The sequence below is a fragment of the Cebus imitator genome, unplaced genomic scaffold (genome assembly GCF_001604975.1).
Source record: "Cebus imitator isolate Cc_AM_T3 unplaced genomic scaffold, Cebus_imitator-1.0 Scaffold102, whole genome shotgun sequence".
NCBI lineage: Eukaryota > Metazoa > Chordata > Mammalia > Primates > Cebidae > Cebus > Cebus imitator.
In genome coordinates this window covers 5,314,503-5,333,016 of record NW_016107417.1, presented here as the reverse complement: position 1 = coordinate 5,333,016, position 18,514 = coordinate 5,314,503, and the positions used below count along the sequence as shown (strand labels likewise).

Sequence of the window (18,514 nt, the reverse complement as noted above, 5' to 3'; positions counted from 1 at the left end):
AGATGGCAGAAGTAACTTGAAGGTCCTAGACTTCTGGTCCCAGTTGCAGAGCTGACATGCACCTGTGAATGCTTGCAAGGTTCCAGTGGCAGCAGCAGTGAATGTGTGCTCTGTGATGGATGCCCATTGTTTAGGGCAGACCAGTGTGGCCTCCTGCAGGTCCTGGTCCCTGAGAGACATTACTTTCCCCTCATGTCTCCTCTAGGCCTTCCCCTCGTGTCTCCAACAGTGTTGTAGGTTAACTCTCTGGATTAGATTCTTTTCTGTTTTGAATAATTAGAGTGCTTTCTATTTTGCTGATTGAATTCTTGACTGTTATCCCCCTATAATATGGCTGTTCTGGCAAGCTAAATTAGAGGACAGGAGAGCTATAAGGCCAGAGGCTTGAATAGGCTTTTTCAAAACTAAGATGACTGGAACTGAAGAGAAGATTTTGAGCAGACTTACCTTCCCTGTCTAGGGAGGAGCTGCTGGAATGCAGAAAATGTTATGAACTTGCTCCAAAGAACCAGAGCCACATATACGTGCTAATTAGACTGAAAAACAGAATAGGAGAGAAACACCAGAACATGGCTGCAAGCCCTTAAGAAAAAGCAGTCTTATCTGTTCATAAAATGCAGGATAATGACCAATCCATTGATCATCATCTCCTTCTTACAGGAGGAAGAGTAAGGGGAATGGGTGGAAGTACTCAACATGCATGGGGAGAGCTGGAAACGTCTGCCTCTGAGCTGTGTTGGAAACCTGAGAAGGTAGGAGAAACTTTCTACATATAACAGAAAACTGAACTCATGCTATCAGCCTAGGAGGAATGAGAAGAGGCTTATGTTTTATAATTGAGATATTCACATGGTTAAAAGGATGAAATATGTTTTCATTGGCTTTCTCTTTTATCACCAACAAAAGCTGGCATGATTTCTGTGTGGCTGAGTTGGTGCCAGTGGGATCCCAAATCTCAAACAAAACCAAGGAGACCATTCTGACCATTCTGAAATTCATTGGAAAGGATGAATCTTTTTCTTGAAACAAAGATTTGATAGGATTTTGTACACACTTGTATTTGACCCTAAATAAAAGCCTCGACTTGACTGTTGGAATGCCAACTGGGCACCAGGAAAGAAAGAAACTACTCAAAGAGATCTTGATGAAACCATGTGCCCTGGGAGCGGTCAAGCTAGAGTGGCATGGAGCAGGGGGGATAATTGAAACAGTGTCTTTCCTGAACTATGTCATTTTCTATGTAGCTGTTGACATTTCTCCTAGTGTTTCATGACTGGTCATAAAGTTACCAATAGTTTCTTCCAGTGTTTTTCAGTGTAGCCAGCTTCTGTTTATTGTCTATTGTGTGCATGCTGATGCTATCCAAGAAGTCCCATTTTGCGAACCTCTTTTGGAAACTGTAAAGGTTGTCAACAGCTTCAAAATGATGCAGTGCTTCTTAGCCAAACAAAATTTGCCTGAAAGAAAAATCTCAATTTCTCATGTGTAGATAGGACCCCTGTGATGCCTGGCACCACCCTGGGCTTTACTGCTTTGTGATATGTCAGGTTGATTCATCGGTTTTGACATGGGCATGTGTTGGCATCAAAAGCCTTTTCAAAATTTTTGAAGGAAGTTTTTTGCTTACTGCTATGAAAAGTGTTACATTTATAATGGCATCATTTCAAGATGTTTTGTCAAGAGATGGGAGCCAGATAAAAAGTTCTTCTCTATTCCAAAGCTTACTGGCATTCCCAAGAGCAAATCTGTAATAAGTGTTTGGATCTCACATGGAAGTTTCCCTTTCTTGAGAGAAAAAGAAAGTAAATCTATTTTAAAAGTAATTTTGGCATGAGAATAGCTCATTTATGGCTTGACTTACATAGCAAATGTTTTTGGTTACATACTAGAGGTAAATCTTTTGATTCAAGGTTCTGCAGTGACATTGCACTACTGAAAAATTAGAGACTCTTTGACTAAGTTGTTGTTTGCTAGAGGTGGCCAAATATGTGAACTTTTTGATACTGGATGAAGATACACTTTTGTACTCTGGAAATGTGAAAGCCAAGGAGATAGTGATACATAGATTCCTGGCAATGTGGCAGAGTTCTTTTGAAAGTTATTTTATTCAAACAACCTTAAAATAGGAATCTGGATTTGCAATTTTTTTACTTGCTAACAAAAATAGCACCAGTAATTCAGGCTTTGCTAAAGATACCCTCATTGATATGAGGACAAAAGAGAAGACTTGACTTATATTCAGTTCAAAATCCTAGAGAATTCTGGTGTTGTTATGCACAAAATTATTCCAACCTGAGAAAATGAGTGATGGGTAACTCTGATTCCATTTACTGAAGAAAAAAAATGCTATAAAATTAAAAGCTGACCCCCAAATACCTTTTAGAGAAAAATTTGTCTAGACTCATACTTTGATAAATGTGTAACTGGGATAGATTTTGTTGCTGCTCAGTTTCTCTCAAATGTGAGAATTGGTGACTTTCCCCTCCAAGACTTCCAACTGTTGCCTGGTTTTAAGAATCTCTCTTTCTGGAAAACTTTGGAAAATCTCTGACTTTTGGGGGAAAAAGGCAATGTTTATACAGCACATTTTGGATGGTATATGCCAGATAAATGTCCTGCTGATCCATGGATGACAAGCCATCTTCCATCAGCAATGGGAAGAAACTGACATAGTGCCTCAGTGTGGTCATTGTGTTTCTGTGACTCCCACTGGAATGGCTGTGGGTGATGGCATTGGCTCAGCTTCCATCAGGCTTCCTATGGGAGATACTTTGGCAGCTTGGCTTTCCTTAATGGTGACTCTGGTCTTTCACTTCTTCTCCTTTCCTCTCCCACCATGATTCAGCCCTTCCTCCTACCTCCTCTCAGGTGATGCTCCAGAACACTCTCCCTTTCCTGTCGCCTCCCTATTCCAGGAACTTTCATCTAGTAAACATGGAGATTCAAGGGTAAATTTTCTGCATCTCCTTCAATTTTCTTTCAAATAAATTACTATGGATCAAACTCCATGTTCCGTTTCCCTTAAGGCCTTCCAGCTTTGACACCTAATAACCTATTTTGCATATAGAACAGAAATCAAAAGGTGAACATAAAATGAAAACCCCACATTATGTTTTTTCTTTTTGCATGTCTCCCTTTCTAATTCTAATGCTTTTCAAGGCAATATGGATGTCTCAGTTATTCTGGGAAGGGTCAGTACAGAGAAGTGGTACAGGAGCAACAAAAACAAGGTACAACAATGACTGTTGGGTAAAGAGGCAGCTTAGAGGTGTCTGGGTCCTAAAGCTTCAAAGATTGGTCATAACTGCTTTGTTTAGTAAAAAGAAAAAAATTAAGAGCCAGCAAAATGGTAGAGGTTTTGTTGATGATCAAGAACATCGCTTGGTGTGACTTCTACATGAGAATCCTTCCAAAGATCCAGTCAAATCTATCAGTGGTACAAAAGCTTGATATGTGGGAAGGGACTAAAATGGGGTGAGTGTTGGCTGGTATGGGGCAGAATGTAAGGATATCAGAGGTTACAGGTGGAGGAGGCAGGCAGATGCTAGTTGCTGCAGACCTAGCAGAAACCTTTAGGTAGAGCTTTGGCTTTCCACTGGCAATGAAATTACCTAGTATAAGTGACTTTACCTAATGATCAAGGAGGTAATGTAGCCTCCACCTATCTAGAGAGTTATAACAATGCACATCTTTGTGATTAAGCACTTTAATTAGAAACAAGAGATAGAAATAAAGTATGTTATGTCAATCATCACTATAATTTTAACTTCTTATCCTCATTAAACACCTTTGGATTTCTTATTTCTGAGTAGTCATCAAGTTCATTTTCATTTCATGCAAATAATTTTGATTCATTTAAAGGTTTTTAGAAAGTTGCCTTTAATTTCTACAAGAAAAAAAATGAAACAAGAAAATTTCTGCAAGAAAGAAATGAAACTGCACTAGTCAGAGTTGATAAAGCATAAAAGGCTTTTATTAAAATAATATAGGATTGCTCCTAGAGTTCCCAGGAGGGCTGGTGAACAAACTTTGCAAAGCCAGCAGGAACAGTGGCAGGCTGGGCAGCCAGAGCCGTGGCCAAGACTGCACCACAGGTCAACCTCGGGAAATCATATTGCTGCCTCTACAGGGAGCCAGACACCTCAGTTTCATTACTACCACCACAGCCACTAAGCACTTGACCCAGCTGCTGCTGCCCTCACCACTGTAATAGATTCTCTACTGGGGCTGCTTCTCTCCAAATTCACAATGCCAGCCTGCTGCACTTAATTGGCCAGGTCTGTGTCAGTACCCCATGACTTAAACTGCCAGGGGTGCTGGGGAATAAGCATCTGGGTTTTGGGGCTCCCATGCTGGGAAGTGGGCATAAGCAGTGAATGGAGTTAATAAAGGGATAATATAGCAGGAAGTAAAAAAAAATTACAATCATCTACAATAGTGAGAGAAATGATTTTTTATAAAGAGCAGTTTCTCTTCTATATTGCCTATGTGAAAGCAATAAATATCCAAGGCAGTAATATGAGTAGTATATTAAAATTAACATGGGTATTTTAAGACTCTTTTGGGAGGCGAGAGCAGGTCCATAAGTATATTAGTTTACTAGAGTCCCAAAACAAAAAACCACACCCTGAGTGGCTTGAATAACCAAAATTTAGTGTCTCACAGTTCTGGAGGCTAGAAGTCTCAAATCAATGTGTCAGACAGGTTGGTTTCTCCTGAGGACCTCTCTCCTTGGCTTACAGAGAACATGCTCCTGCTGTGCCTTCACATGGTCTTTCCTCTATATATCTATGTGTCCTAATATTCTTTTCTTATAAGGACAATAGTCATATTCCATTAGAGCCCAATAGTCTAAATGACTTCATTTTAACTTAATTATCTTTTTAAAGCCACTATCTTCAAATACAGTCACATTATGAGATGTGGTGGGCGGGGGGTTAGGATTTCTGGGGCCATACTCTGTTAGTGAGGATGTTGGGAAACAGAGTCTTTCTTACATTGCCAATGGGAAGGTAGAGTTGTCTGATCCCTGTGGAGGAAATTTGACAATATTACATAGCAAAGTTACTCATGCATATTTCTAATAGGAATCTGTCCCAAAGATGTATGCCTAGTTTAAACTCTTCCTCTTGAATGAAAGCACAATCTACAAATATGATAGGCTATCACTGTCATGGTTAGGTTACCTTATAGGGTGAAGGTAAAAACATTTTTCAGATGTAATTAAGACCCCTAATCAACTAACTCAGAAATAACAAAAGGGAGAGTACACTAGGTAGACCTGACCTAATCAGAAAAGAGAACATCTCTTAATGGCTTTGGAGAAGTAAATAATCATTTTTGAAATACCATTTGACCCAGCAATCCTATTACTGGGTATATACCCAAAGAATTATAAATCATTCTATCATAAAGACACATGTACACATATGTTTATTGCAGCACTATTCACAATAGCAAAGACTTGGAACCAGCCCAATTGCCCATCAATGATAGACTGGATAAAGAAAATGTGGCACATATATACCATGGAATACTATGCAGTCATAAAAAAGGATGAGTTCATGTCCTTTGCAGGGACATGGGTGAAGCTGGAAACCATCATTCTCAGCAAACTAACACAAGAACAGAAAACCAAACACCACGTGTTCTCTCACGTAAGTGGGAGTTGAACAATGAGAACACAGGGACACAGGGAGGAGAACATCACACACTGGGGACTCTTGTGGGGGAGACTAGGGGAGGGATAGCATTAGAAGAAATACCTAATAGATGATGGGGTGACGGATGCAGCCAACCATCATGGCACGTGTATACTTATGTAACTTAACATGTTCTGCACATGTACTCCAGAACTTAAAGTACGATAATAAAAAAATAAATAAAAAGAGTTATAAAGGAAGACTGTGAACAACTGTATGCAACAAATAAGATAACAAATGAAATGGATAAATTCTTCAACACAAATTACTGAAACTGGAATAAGAGAAGATACAAAATCTGTGTAAATCTTTAACAAATAAAGATCTTTAACACTCTCTTTAATTTCAGCCTGGGGGAAAAAAGATCTTTAACAAAAATTTAGTTGAATGAATAAAGTTTTAGATACAAACTGCTAAAGCTGGCACAAGAGAAAATAGAAAATCTGTATAGACCTTTAATAAATAGTGGCAGGAAATTAGTAATAAAAAACCTGTTCATTAAAGAGAACCCCAGAGACATATGTCTTCACTGGTAAATTTCATGGGACACTTAAAGGAGAATTATGTCAATTCTTCACAAAGTGTCTGAGAACACAGAAGCAGAAGGAACACTACCAACTTAGTCTATGAGGTTAGGAATATCTTAATACCAAAACCAGGCAAAAATATCACAAAAAAAGAAAATTGCATGACAATATCTCATAAATATGATGCAAAAATCACCAACAAATTACTAGAAAACTGAACACATCAACATATAAAAACAATGATATGTTATAATCAAATAGGATTTATCCCTGGAATACCCAGTTGTTTTCATATCTAAAATTCAGTTATGTATTAATAATTTACAATATTCACAGAATAAAAAACAAAACTAGACCATTGTCTCAACAGATGCAGAAAAAGCATTAGACAAAATTGAACATCTTTTCATGATAAAAATATTCAACAAACTAGGAATAGAGGGAAACTTCTTTAACCCAATAAAGGGCACTTATGAAAAACCCATAGGTTACAAAAAGACTAAGAGACTAAATACTTCCCTCCAAGATGAGGAACAATACATGATCATCCACTTTTGCCACTTCCATTCAATGTTGTACTGGAGTTTCTAGCCAGGAAAATTGGGCAAGAAAAACAGAATAAGAAAGGTATCCAGATTGTGAAAGAATAAGTCAAAAAATGTGTATTTAGAGACTATATGATGTTATACATAGAAAATACTAAAGATAGCATTTAAAAATAGACCCACTAAAAAACTGTTAGACCTAATAAGTTTAGCAAGGTTGCAGGATATAAGATTAATATAAAAAATCAGTTGATCAGTTGTATTTTATATAATGGCAATGATTAAACCTAAAATGAAATTAAGAAAATAATTCCATTTATAGTAGTACCAAAAAAATTTAGGAATAAATTTAACAAATAAGTGAAAACTTCTACTCTGAAAAATATAAAGCATTATGAAAAAAATTAAAGAAGAGAGAAGTAAAAAGCTTACTATTTCAGGGCAAGCTATATCAAAACCCCAGTGGATATTTTGCATAAATTGACAAGCTGACTTTGAAATTCATATAGAAGTTCATATGGAAATGAAAGTACAGCCAAAATGATCTTGAAAAATAAAAAGTAGTAGGACTTACTCTTCCTGATTTCAAAACTTACTACAAAATTACAATAATCAAGACAGTATGGTACTGGAAGAAGGTTAGCTATACAGATCAGTGGAATAGAATTGAGAGTTCAGAAATAAACCTTTATATTTATAGATAATTGATTTTTGACAAAAATTTCAAGACAATTAGGGAAAGAATCATTTAACAAGTGGTGATGAAGCAACTGGACTTTTTTACACATAAAAAACAGAACCTGGACCTGAATGTCATACCATTTACAAAAAATAATTCAAAATAGAAATGTAAGAGCTAAAATGTAAAACTCCTGGAAGAAAACACAGGCATAAATCTATGAACTTGGACTAGGTAATAGTTTTTCAGATATGATAGCTTCAAAGGACACAATCAAGAAAACAAAAAGACAACCAAAAGAATGAGAAAAATTTTTATCCAGAATATATAATAAACTCTTTAACTCAATAATAAAAAGATGATTCCCAATTAAAAATTGGAAAATAATCTGAATAGATGTTTTTCTTAAGAAGATATAAAAATGGTTCATAAGCACATAAATACCTAATACCATCCACCAACAGAAAAATGCAAATAAAAACTGCTATCAGATAACACTTCACACAAAACATAATCAAAGATTGTAGAAACTGGAACCTTCATAAACTGCTAGTGTATGTACAGAGTGTAAAATAATGCAGCCTCCTTGGAAAACAATCTTGCAGTTTCTCGAAAGATTAGCATAAAACTATAATATGACCCAACAACTCTCCTCCTAGTTATATATGCAAAAGAATTAAAAACAGGCCCACATAAACACTTGTATACAAATGTTCATAGCAGCATTATTCATATTAGCCAAACTTTGGAATCAATCCAAATGTCCAACAATGATAAATGAACAAACAAAATATGACAGTTTACAAAATGACATATTCTTCATCCATTAAGAGGAATGAAGTACTGATATACACTACAATAAAGATGAACCAAAAAAAGCATGTTCAATGAAAGGAGGCAGATGGAAAGGTCACATGTTGTATGAGTCTATTTATATAAAATGTCTACTGTGGAAACATCTCTAGAGTCAGAAAATAGATTAGTAATTATGTGGGAGAAGTGGGGAGTTTCTGTCGGTGGATCTGAGCTTTCCCTTTGGGGTGAAGAGAGTTTTAAAATTCATTATGTGATGGTCACACTTGTCTATGAATATACTAAAAACCATTGAATTGTATGCTTTAAGTGGGTGAAGTGTATGATATGTGACTTTAACGAAGTCATGATGAAAGGGCATAGGAGCCAAGTAGGAGGGAGCTCCCTCGTGGACGGGACAATGTAAGCATCGAAAGGAATGACTGCATCACATTGAAACACAACACATATAAAAATCAATGAGTTTGTAATGATACCAAACCAAAACTAACAAAATATCTCACTATTCACCACTGGAGGTTGCCAGAGCATCAATTATTTCTCTGAAAAAGTGAGCAAGGAAAATAATCAAGCTCATTTGCCTTACCTGTATGAATAGTATATGTATGTAATCAAATGGCTTACGAGGGAAAATTCTTCTTTATAGAAGACTTATAGCTAATAGATACAGACAGAGTAGCAGTATTAGAAATTTACTTATTTTGCAAGTCCTAATGAAATAATGCTTCCAGGCAACATTCATGTATAAATGACAAAAGCATGAGGTACAATGTGGATGAAATAATTTTACAGAGGAGAGGTCAGGCTGATGCAACCTGAACCCTCTGATTTCATATTTGGAAAAATAGTTTTATTGACTAATAATTCACATACAATAAAAAAGTCACCCTTTAAATGATAAAATTCAGCGGTTTTTAGTGTAGTCACAGAGTTGTGCAACCATCACTTCTCTGTCAAAAGACAAAATTATGACAAATTTAGTTGAAAGATATCAATTGGCTTTTATGTGCAATTTCAAAATTGAATACAACCTTGTTCTGATGAGCTGAGCAGAGAAAGTTGACCTCATAGACAGAAAAGGTCTGAAGAAAGTAAAACCAGGGAACAAAACAAGGATTGGTCATTTCAAAGTCACTTTCTCTGTAAAGGGTAAAGCAGAGAGGACTTTCTTACCATGCCAGGTAAAAGTGGCCTGTGTGGGGATTTGACTGTTATCCCTCCCTTCTGATTTCTTGAAGGTCAGATGAACAACTTAGTTTCAGCATGGTAACATGGAACTTCAATACAAGTGATTCCATTTTGGTTAGGTCTGTTGGATCTTGTGCAGGAGCTCAGTCCAAACCAATGGTCTTGCATAAATGTTATTTAACAACTGCTTAATTTCTAAACATTTTGTCACTCCAAAAAAGAGTTATTAGCTCCATAGTTATTAGCAGTAATTCGCCATTCCTCCCTCCTACCAGTTTTTGGCAACCACAAATCTACGTTTTCTCTCTGTGGATTTGTTATTCTGGAAATCTGTATAAACAGAATCTTGAACTATGTTTTCTTTCAGTTACTATAATGTTTTCATGTTTGTCCATGTTGTAGCATGTATCTGTACTTTATTCCTTTTAATGGTTAAATAGCATTCCATTGTATGGATGTACTACATTTTGTTTATTTGTTCATTAGTTGATGGACATTCGGGTTGTTTCAATTTTTGGCTCTTGTGAAAAATACTTCTAAGAGCATTTATGTACGTATTCTTTGTGTGGACATATGTTTTCTGTTCTCTTGGTTCTATACCTAAGGGTGGAATTGCTGGGTCATATGATAGTTTATGTTTAACTTTAAAAAGAGGTTTCATCTTAATATTACTAAAAGTGGTGTTAATCCTAAAGAGGAGGCAAATAAGCACTTAGTCAGAAATGGGGGTTGTAACTCACCGAGGTAGCCTTCAGACTGCAGCACCAGCGAGAGTCAATAGGGCTTTTAGATTACCTGTTTGTCAGATTATTTCACCAGTTGATTAAACAAAGAAGTCTTTACTCGTTAGTGAAACAGTGCATTTACATCAGTTAGTCAGGGAAAGCTACATACAGTACGTCCTTAAAGACTGAAGATCAATTTCATTGTCGAGGGCATAGATGTTTGTGAAGGAAAGGTTTTTACAGTTTCTTTGTCAGTTTCAAAGTTCATCAGCAATTCAGTGTGGAGTCAGTAGCCCAAGGTGGAGTCACTGATGTCAAACCTGGAACATTGCTAAGCTCACAGTGGGAAAATCCAGTATTATGCACATTAGAATGAGATGCAAAAAATTGCACAGCATACATACAAATTATTCTGGTCAAAACAATTGAACTGAATATAATAAAGCATCTAGATCAGGGATCTGCAAGCTTTTTTCTGTAAAGGGTCAGGTAGTAAATATTTTAGGTTTTGTAAACCATACAATCTGCATCATATCGTCTCAACTCAGCTAGTGTAGCATGAAAGGAGTTATAGACAATATGTAAATAAATGGCATGAATGGCTTTGGTCCAGTAAAAGTTTATTTACAAAGTCCACAGCAAGTCAGATTTGACCCATGGACCATGGTATGCCAACAGATTTGAAATCTCATAACCATTTGCAGGAAACTGGTGACTTGGTTTGTCCAAAAAATGGTCAATGGCATGAAAAGGGCATACATTCCACTTCTTCCATAAGTGCTTCCCTTTTGTTCTCATGCAACACGTTTCTTGATTGGGAAATGAAAAGGAAGCCTGAGTGTATTGGAAAGCACAAACTGACTTCAATGTATCTTTTAGTGGCCTCACTATGCTGCCCCTTCTGCTGGTGATAAAGGGTCCCTCTATCTGGGCCAATTATAGTTCTCCATCCCTATTGCTACAGTAATCACTCACAGTTGTGAATATTTGCTCTAATGTAGACCAATCAGAGTTTTTCCCTTAGCACTTTTTTTTTTTTTTTTCTAGTGAAGTGCTCTGGTTGTGAGCATATGAGAGTATACAAGGCCCAAAATGACTCTCATCAGAGTTTCAGGTTTGAGTGGCCACTGATCTTGAGAAAATAAAGCTAACCTGAAAAGAGGAGTGAGGTGTATGTGTGTATGTGTATGTGTTTGTGTTTATGTTTATGTGGGAGAGACAGAGACAGAGGCAGAGAAAGGCAGAGATAGGCAGAGAGAGAGAGAGAGAGAGAGAGAGAGAGAGAGAATGAGAAGTGGGGGGACATATTATTGGCAACTAAAGAGTTCTATTTAATTGTTCACTTCTAAAATTTTTTTGAGAAGATAAAAAGTAATATGTATAAAATTCCTGGCATCATGTGCATTAAATCATAAATTGCTTACTCTATCTCCTCTATTAATTAGTTTCTCATGTTTAAATGCCTGGTTTTACAAGTTGACTGCCAGCTCCATGTAGGTGGGAAACACATTCTACACTTCCTTGCTTTCCACAGTATTTAATGTAAGCTAAATTAAATTCTGTGAAAAAGATGCTCTATATTGACATGTAAGAATATGAAGTTGTATTATTTGATTAGCAGCAGAATGACCTTTATATCTTCTAATGAAAATAGACTCCTTTTCTGTGAATTTATCACAGGTTAGAAGTGACATTTTAATTGAAGAGTGCTTTAGAAGTATTATTATTGTTTTTACATTTAATGGAAGAAATATTGTTAAATTCTGAAGAAACTTTTTCTTGGAAGTTCATGAATGAAAAGTTATTGTGCATGCAATTTAGACTCTAATGTTGAATATTTAAGGCATATTTTCAGCTTAATTGCTGGAAAGCAATATCACCACAAGTTGAAATCGTTTTAAAATACAGGAAGACTTAAAACTATAGCGAACATGTCATTTGGAATAATTGGCATTCTAAACAAAGTCTGAAAGAAGTCATTAGAGGTATTTAAAACAATTAGTTGATGATTTTTAAAAGACCCATACAAGTTGAATTTATTTACTTTATACATTTAATGGCTTTAAATATATAATACTAAAATTACTGTTCTAGTTTTTAAATAAGTAAATGAAATTCTTCTATTTTTTTCTAAAAACCAAATTGCCTAGAACACTAAAATATCTGTTGCTGTTCTAAATATAATGCTTAGTTAGTTACCAAATTTGATGCCAGACCCACATTAAAAAGTTTTAAAGCAAATATATTCTAGTTATAATACCTAGGTAAGGTATAGCCTATAGCTTTTTTTTTTTATAGTTAATGCTAATTTTAAAAACTCTTTAAAATTTTATTGTGCATACATTGAAATTTTAAAAACATTATGTTTATTTTTATTGGACATAAAATTGAACCCATTTATGGTGGACAATGTGTTTTGATACATGCAAACAATATGTAATGATGAAATCAGGGTAATTAGTATACCTGTCACCTCAAACATTTATTTCTTTGCGGTGGAAACATTCAAAATCCTCTTTTCTAAGTATTTGGAGATACACAATATCTTATTGTTGATTATGGCCACGCTACTATGAAATAGAACACCAGAACTTATTCTTCCTTTCTAGTTGTAACTTCATGCAAATAGACCAACCTTTTCCTATCTTCCCTGCTTTCCTACCTGGTAATGCTCATTTTCTAACTCTCAGGAAATATTATAATTAAATAAAAATTTGTCACCTCAATAATAGATATTTCTTTATTTGTATTTATGCATAAAATTAATTTTAAAAAGTGTCCTAAGGATATATTTTTGTTTTTTGCTTCATGTGAGCATAATTTGATTTACAAAAGTTATGGGAAGAGAAACCATATTGTGAGTTTGTCATATATGACCTTTATTATGTTGATGTATGTTCCTTCTGTAAGTACTCTTTGACAATTTTTATGAAGAGATGTTAAATTTTATAAAATGTTTCTTCTGCATCTATTGAGATGATTACATAGTTTTTGTTCTTCATTTTGTTGATGTGATAGATCACATTTATTGATTTGTGTATGTTAAATCATCTTTGTATCCCTGGGATAAATCCCATTTGACCATGATGTACAATCTTTCTGTTGTGCTGCTGGAGTCAGTTTGCTAACATTTTTTTGGAATTTTTTGAGTCTGTTTTCATTAGGGCTATTGGTCTGCAGTTTTGTTTTTTTTGTGTGTCCTTGTCTGTTTTTGGCATTAGGATAATGCTGGCCTCATAGAATGAGTTAGAAAGAATTCCCTCTTCAACTTTTTGGAATAGTTTGAGAGGAATTTGTTTTATTTCTTTCAAAGTTCTGTAAAATCAGTAGTAAATTCATTTGGTCCTGGGCTTTTTTAAAAAGGAAATCGGGAGACTTTTATCATTAATTTAATCTTGTTACTCGTTATTGGTAAACTCAGATTTTCTATATCTTACTGGTTCAATCTTTGTAGGTTATATGTGTCCAGAAATTTATCTATTTCCTCTATGTTTTTCAACTTGTTGACAGTTTTTTCATAAACATCTCTAATGATTCTTTGCATTTCTGTGGCATAAGTTGTTCTTTCTTCTTCTTTTTAATTTTTGATTTTATCTATTTGGTTCTGCTCTCTGATTTTCTTAGTGTAGCAATTATTTGTCAATTTTGTTTATCTTTACGTAAAAACCAACTTTTTCATTGATGTTTTGTACTGTTTTTTAGTTTCAATTAAAAAAATTCTGCTCTAGGCTGGGTGCAGTGGCTCACACCTGTAATCCCAGCACTTTGGGAGGCTGAGGCAGGTAGATCACGAGGTCAAGAGATTGAGACCATCCTAGCCAACATGGTAAAACTCCATCTCTATTAAAAGTACAAAAAATTAGCTGGGTGTGGTGATGGGTGCCAGTAGTCCGAGCTACTCAGGAGGCCGAGGCAGGAGAATTGCTTGAACCCAGGAGGCCGAGCTTGCAGTCAGCCAAGATCGTGCCACTGCACTCCAGCCTTGGGACAGAATAAGTTTCTGTCTCAAAAAAAAGAAAAAAAAGAAAAAAAAAATTCTGCTCTAATTTTGGTTTGTTCTTGCTTTTCTAGTTCCTTGAGCTACATGATTTGGTTATTTGTTTGAAATCCTTTAATGTAGGTGTTTATTGCTATAACCTTTCCTCTTGGCACTGCTTTTGCTGTATCCCATACATTTTGGTATATTGTGTTTTAATTTTCATTTGTTTCAAGAAATTCTTTCATTTCCTTTTTATTTATTAACTTAATAGTCATCCAGGACACTGTTTTAAATTTACATATATTTATACAGAAGTTCCTCTTTTTATTGATTTCTATTTTTCTCATTTTCGTCTGAGAAGATAGCTGCTATGATTTTGATTAAAACATTCATTAAGACTCATTTTTTTTCTCTAATGTATGGCCTTTCCAATATTCCATGTGCTGATTGGAAGAATCTGCATTCTGCAACTGTTTGATGAAATGTCAGGTAAATGTCTATTAGGTCATACTGGAGTATAGTACACTTTAAGTTGATGTTTCTATGTTGATTTTTTGTCTAGATGACCTGTTGAATGCTGGGAGTAGGATATTGAAGTTCTTAACTTTTATTCAACTATAGTTGAGTCTTGTTATTTTTATTAATTCAGCTGGTCTATTTCTTTTGATTGCAGAATTTTTCTTTTTCTAGAGATGGGGGTTTTGCGATGGTGCCCAGGCTAAAGTGCAGTGACTATTCACAGGCATGATCCCACTTCTGATTCACATCACATGGGAAACATTTTTTTAATGTGTTTAAGTATTGTTTAATTTCACAACTGAAAATTTGGCATTTTTATGTTCCAGCCTTCATCCCTTTCTGAAAGGAGAGGATTGAAGGCCCAGGATGGCTGGCTATGGGCACAGAGAAGTCAGCCTATTTTGTGCAAAGGAAACCAGGTTCTGAAACTTTAGTATTCTGACTCTTCAACTAAATTTTAATTGTAGATATAAAAGATCAATACTGGAAGATAACCAGGATTGGAAATGAATGCAATAACTACCAAAATAGGAAAATACCAAAAAGATAAATGAATTATGGTAATAGAAAAAATAGCTAACATTTGTTTTTCCATAGTTTAAAAAATTTCTTCACATACATTATCTCCTTTAATGGATACTTGTTATAGTCCCTGAAAAAAAATAGGTATGCAATAAAAGCTTGCTGAATGGAGGAATTAGAATTCTTACCAGTGTCCAGCACATGGTAATCACTCTATGTTTGGAGACAATTCTCCATTTGTCTCTTACATTTCTGCATAGTGAGCAGAGGAATTGACTTCCTTGTTATGAACTATTTCTTCAAAAATGTGAAGTAAACTGGCTTGGAAGGTAGTGATAGTGTCTCCTCCAGAGCCGTAGGAAGGCTTGCTTACTACCAAATATAACAAATATGTCTTCTCTAGGAGCAAAAGTCACACAAGTTTACCTCCTATTATAGAAGATTTGGGATGTTATGCTGAGGGTTTCTCACCTGTGATATACTATACTACACAGAAGGTATCATTTGGCCCTCTTGATTTTACATTGTAGAAATTAAGCTTTGAGGAACTGGCATGAATGTTGATATTCTGTTATAGGCATTGCTCTGAGCAGTAAACTGTCTGTCTCTGATCCAGAAGTCTCATTTTTTCCTACCTGGATCCATTAGACTGTGAAAGGCTAATGTGTTAATTTGTAAGTAGGTTAAAGCCTCAGATCCTTCACAGTTTTTGATTCTTTATACATGCTTTTGCACTAGTTTGCATAATCTCATAAAAGCTTAAAAAGTCAGAATAAGTAGCAAAATAGATGAACAAAATCTAACAAAAATTACTTCCCTAACTGTGCAGAACAAAGCTACTGTCTTATCTTTTACTGAGGAAAAATAGAAACCATCTTGCAGTTGGGAAGAATAAGAGAAGTGAAAAAGGTAGAAGGCCAAAGCAATTATAGAAATGAGAAGAAAACATAGACATTGGAAGACAATAGAATGCAAGCATGTGAGAAGTTAATTGTAATCTTAAGGAGAAGTTGATCTAGGAAGATTTCAAAGAAATATTGTGCCATTATGCTGGTGTTGCTTCTTCATCAATCTCTGGAAGGACTAACAAAATACTACAGAGAGTGGTTGTTTCTGAGAAGGAGGAGAATGGGGTGGGAGAGAGAGTGCACTTTGAGTATTTTAAATTTTGTACCATCTGCAGCTAGATTTATTTTAAAAACACATATATAATTTAATTTAAAAAACCTTTAAATGACCTTTAAAGTAAAGAAACACTAATATTTTTAGATTAAAAAATTATATAACAAAAATATATCTTTTTAAAAAGATTTACTGAGGACACTTCTTTTCAGGGTTTCTGGCAGTTTGGTTTTATGGAGGTAAAGACATCTTTACCTTTGAAACTGACTACTTTTGTTAAGAAAATTCTTCAGAATAGGCTCTTTCATTCTAAGTATGTAAGATAAGCAAATACCCACCTAAAGCTCTTGGATCAAAGTATAAGGTTACCTTGAATCAGAATGCATGCATTGTGCTCTGTTTTATGATGTCAACCGGATATACATATTTTACTTCTAAAAGAGGGGACAGAAGTAGTTTTCCTCAAAGATATTCAATAGGGACTACTAGTGCCCTGTACTGGGTTTGTTTAAGACTGAATGATTAAGAATTTGAGATAGTCTTGTCAGGAGTGTAGTGCTTGCTTGTAGTTGTGCTTTGGGATGTCAAAGAGGTATAGTTTAGCCAGGCTTAGAGTCATTCATAAGGGAGGCTGGCTTTGGGAACAGAATGTGTGTCTTCCTTGAGTTCCCTGGCCCAGCACCAGGAGGAGAATTGAAATAGCAAATTGGTCTGAATAGCTCTGATGACCATTGGCAGAAACCAAAGGAGTGGTTGGCTGTCTGAGGAGGCTCAGATAGTAGCCACCAGGAATTAACATTTTAAATTAATTAAACTATGCTGGAGGTCCTTAGGAATATCTCAGGGGAAGAGCCATGAGAAAAAGATGGAGTCTTTTTGCATTGTAGAAAGGGGCTTGGAATTATACTGATAGTGAGAAGACCTTTTCTGGTACTCTACAGTGTTAAAATTGAACATTATGACTATTTATTTAAACATGTTTAGATTTGTTTAAACATTCTCATCCTTTAGTAATTTAACCACTTAAGACATTGATAAAGTCAGGACTCCTCCTTGAATCTAAGAGGGATTTGACATGGCTAGAGTAAAAGTGTGGGTTGAGCCAGCAGATGTCTATTTGCAGGGGAGGCTTAAGGAATATTACATGGGGAAGAATGGGTCAGTTTGCTGAAAATATCAACAGTCTTTAGTGAAAAAGACTTAGTCATCAGTAAAGATGACACACTCAGAATAGAGTGTAGTTGGCATTGGACTCCTGTTTGAGCCCCATGTCATTCAGAAAAGCTATAGGAAACAGGAAGGACTGTTTCAGGGCAAGTTTGTAAAATATTGAGGTCACCCCAGCAGCTTTGTAATCCTGCTAACAAAAGCAAACACTAAGAGGAGACTGTTTTTCTTCTGCTTTGCATAGGTTAAGTCTCTGAGAAAGCCAGACAGTTCTGTTGTAAGCATCACCAACATGATGAACTCAGTGCAGAGCCTTCTTCCCAAAGATGCTCACTTCCACACTGAAGCCTCATTGAGTACACATTATTGGTAGAGACTGGGTCACTTGCCTGAGTCCTAGCTGCAAGGGAGGCTGTTTCCCAGGTTCTGCCTTGACGATGCAGGACTCTTAAGCTTAAACATTTGCCAAACAAAAAGAGAAAAGCTGGTCAGTCAGGACATCTACAAATGTCTACAACAATGTGTACCTCTGAAGTTAAGCTGCAAGTATTTGAAGTTGTGGGGTGAGGTATCAAAAAGTCAGCCTCAGATCTGGTTGGCATGTGAGTCATAGGGTACCCAGTACCTTACTACCCAGTAAGAATTTACCAACACCAGTATAGGTTTGAAAAGGAAAGTTTTATTAGGTAGAAAGAATATTGCTGAAGAGTGCAGTGGGGTGCCTCAGCAGCAGAGGACTGAGGTGACTGGAGTGGATTTTTTCTTGGGAACATTTATGGTCCTTAACATAACCCTGCCTTTACTAAAAATACAAAAATTAGCTGGGTGTGGTGGTGTGTGCCTGTAGTCCCAGCTACTTGGGAGGCTGAGGCAGGAGAATCCCCTGAACCTGGGAGGCGGAGGTTGCAGTGAGCTGAGATTGTGCCACTGCACTCCAGCCTGGCAACAGAGAGAGACTTCATTTCAAAAAAAAAAAAAAAAAAAAAAGAGCTTAAGGGTCATTTGGACCACTTTAGCCACATAGGT

At 35.9% G+C, this 18,514-nt stretch overlaps 1 long non-coding RNA gene across 1 annotated transcript; it reads left to right on the top strand.

Annotated features, from left to right (window-relative positions):
• The first annotated feature begins 569 nt into the window (after nucleotides 1–569).
• On the top strand, nucleotides 570–18,255 carry LOC108310318. The gene is made up of 3 exons (XR_001827709.2): nucleotides 570–752; nucleotides 18,072–18,082; nucleotides 18,241–18,255. It is a non-coding gene; the product is annotated as an uncharacterized LOC108310318 (long non-coding RNA).
• Nucleotides 18,256–18,514: the final 259 nt, after the last annotated feature.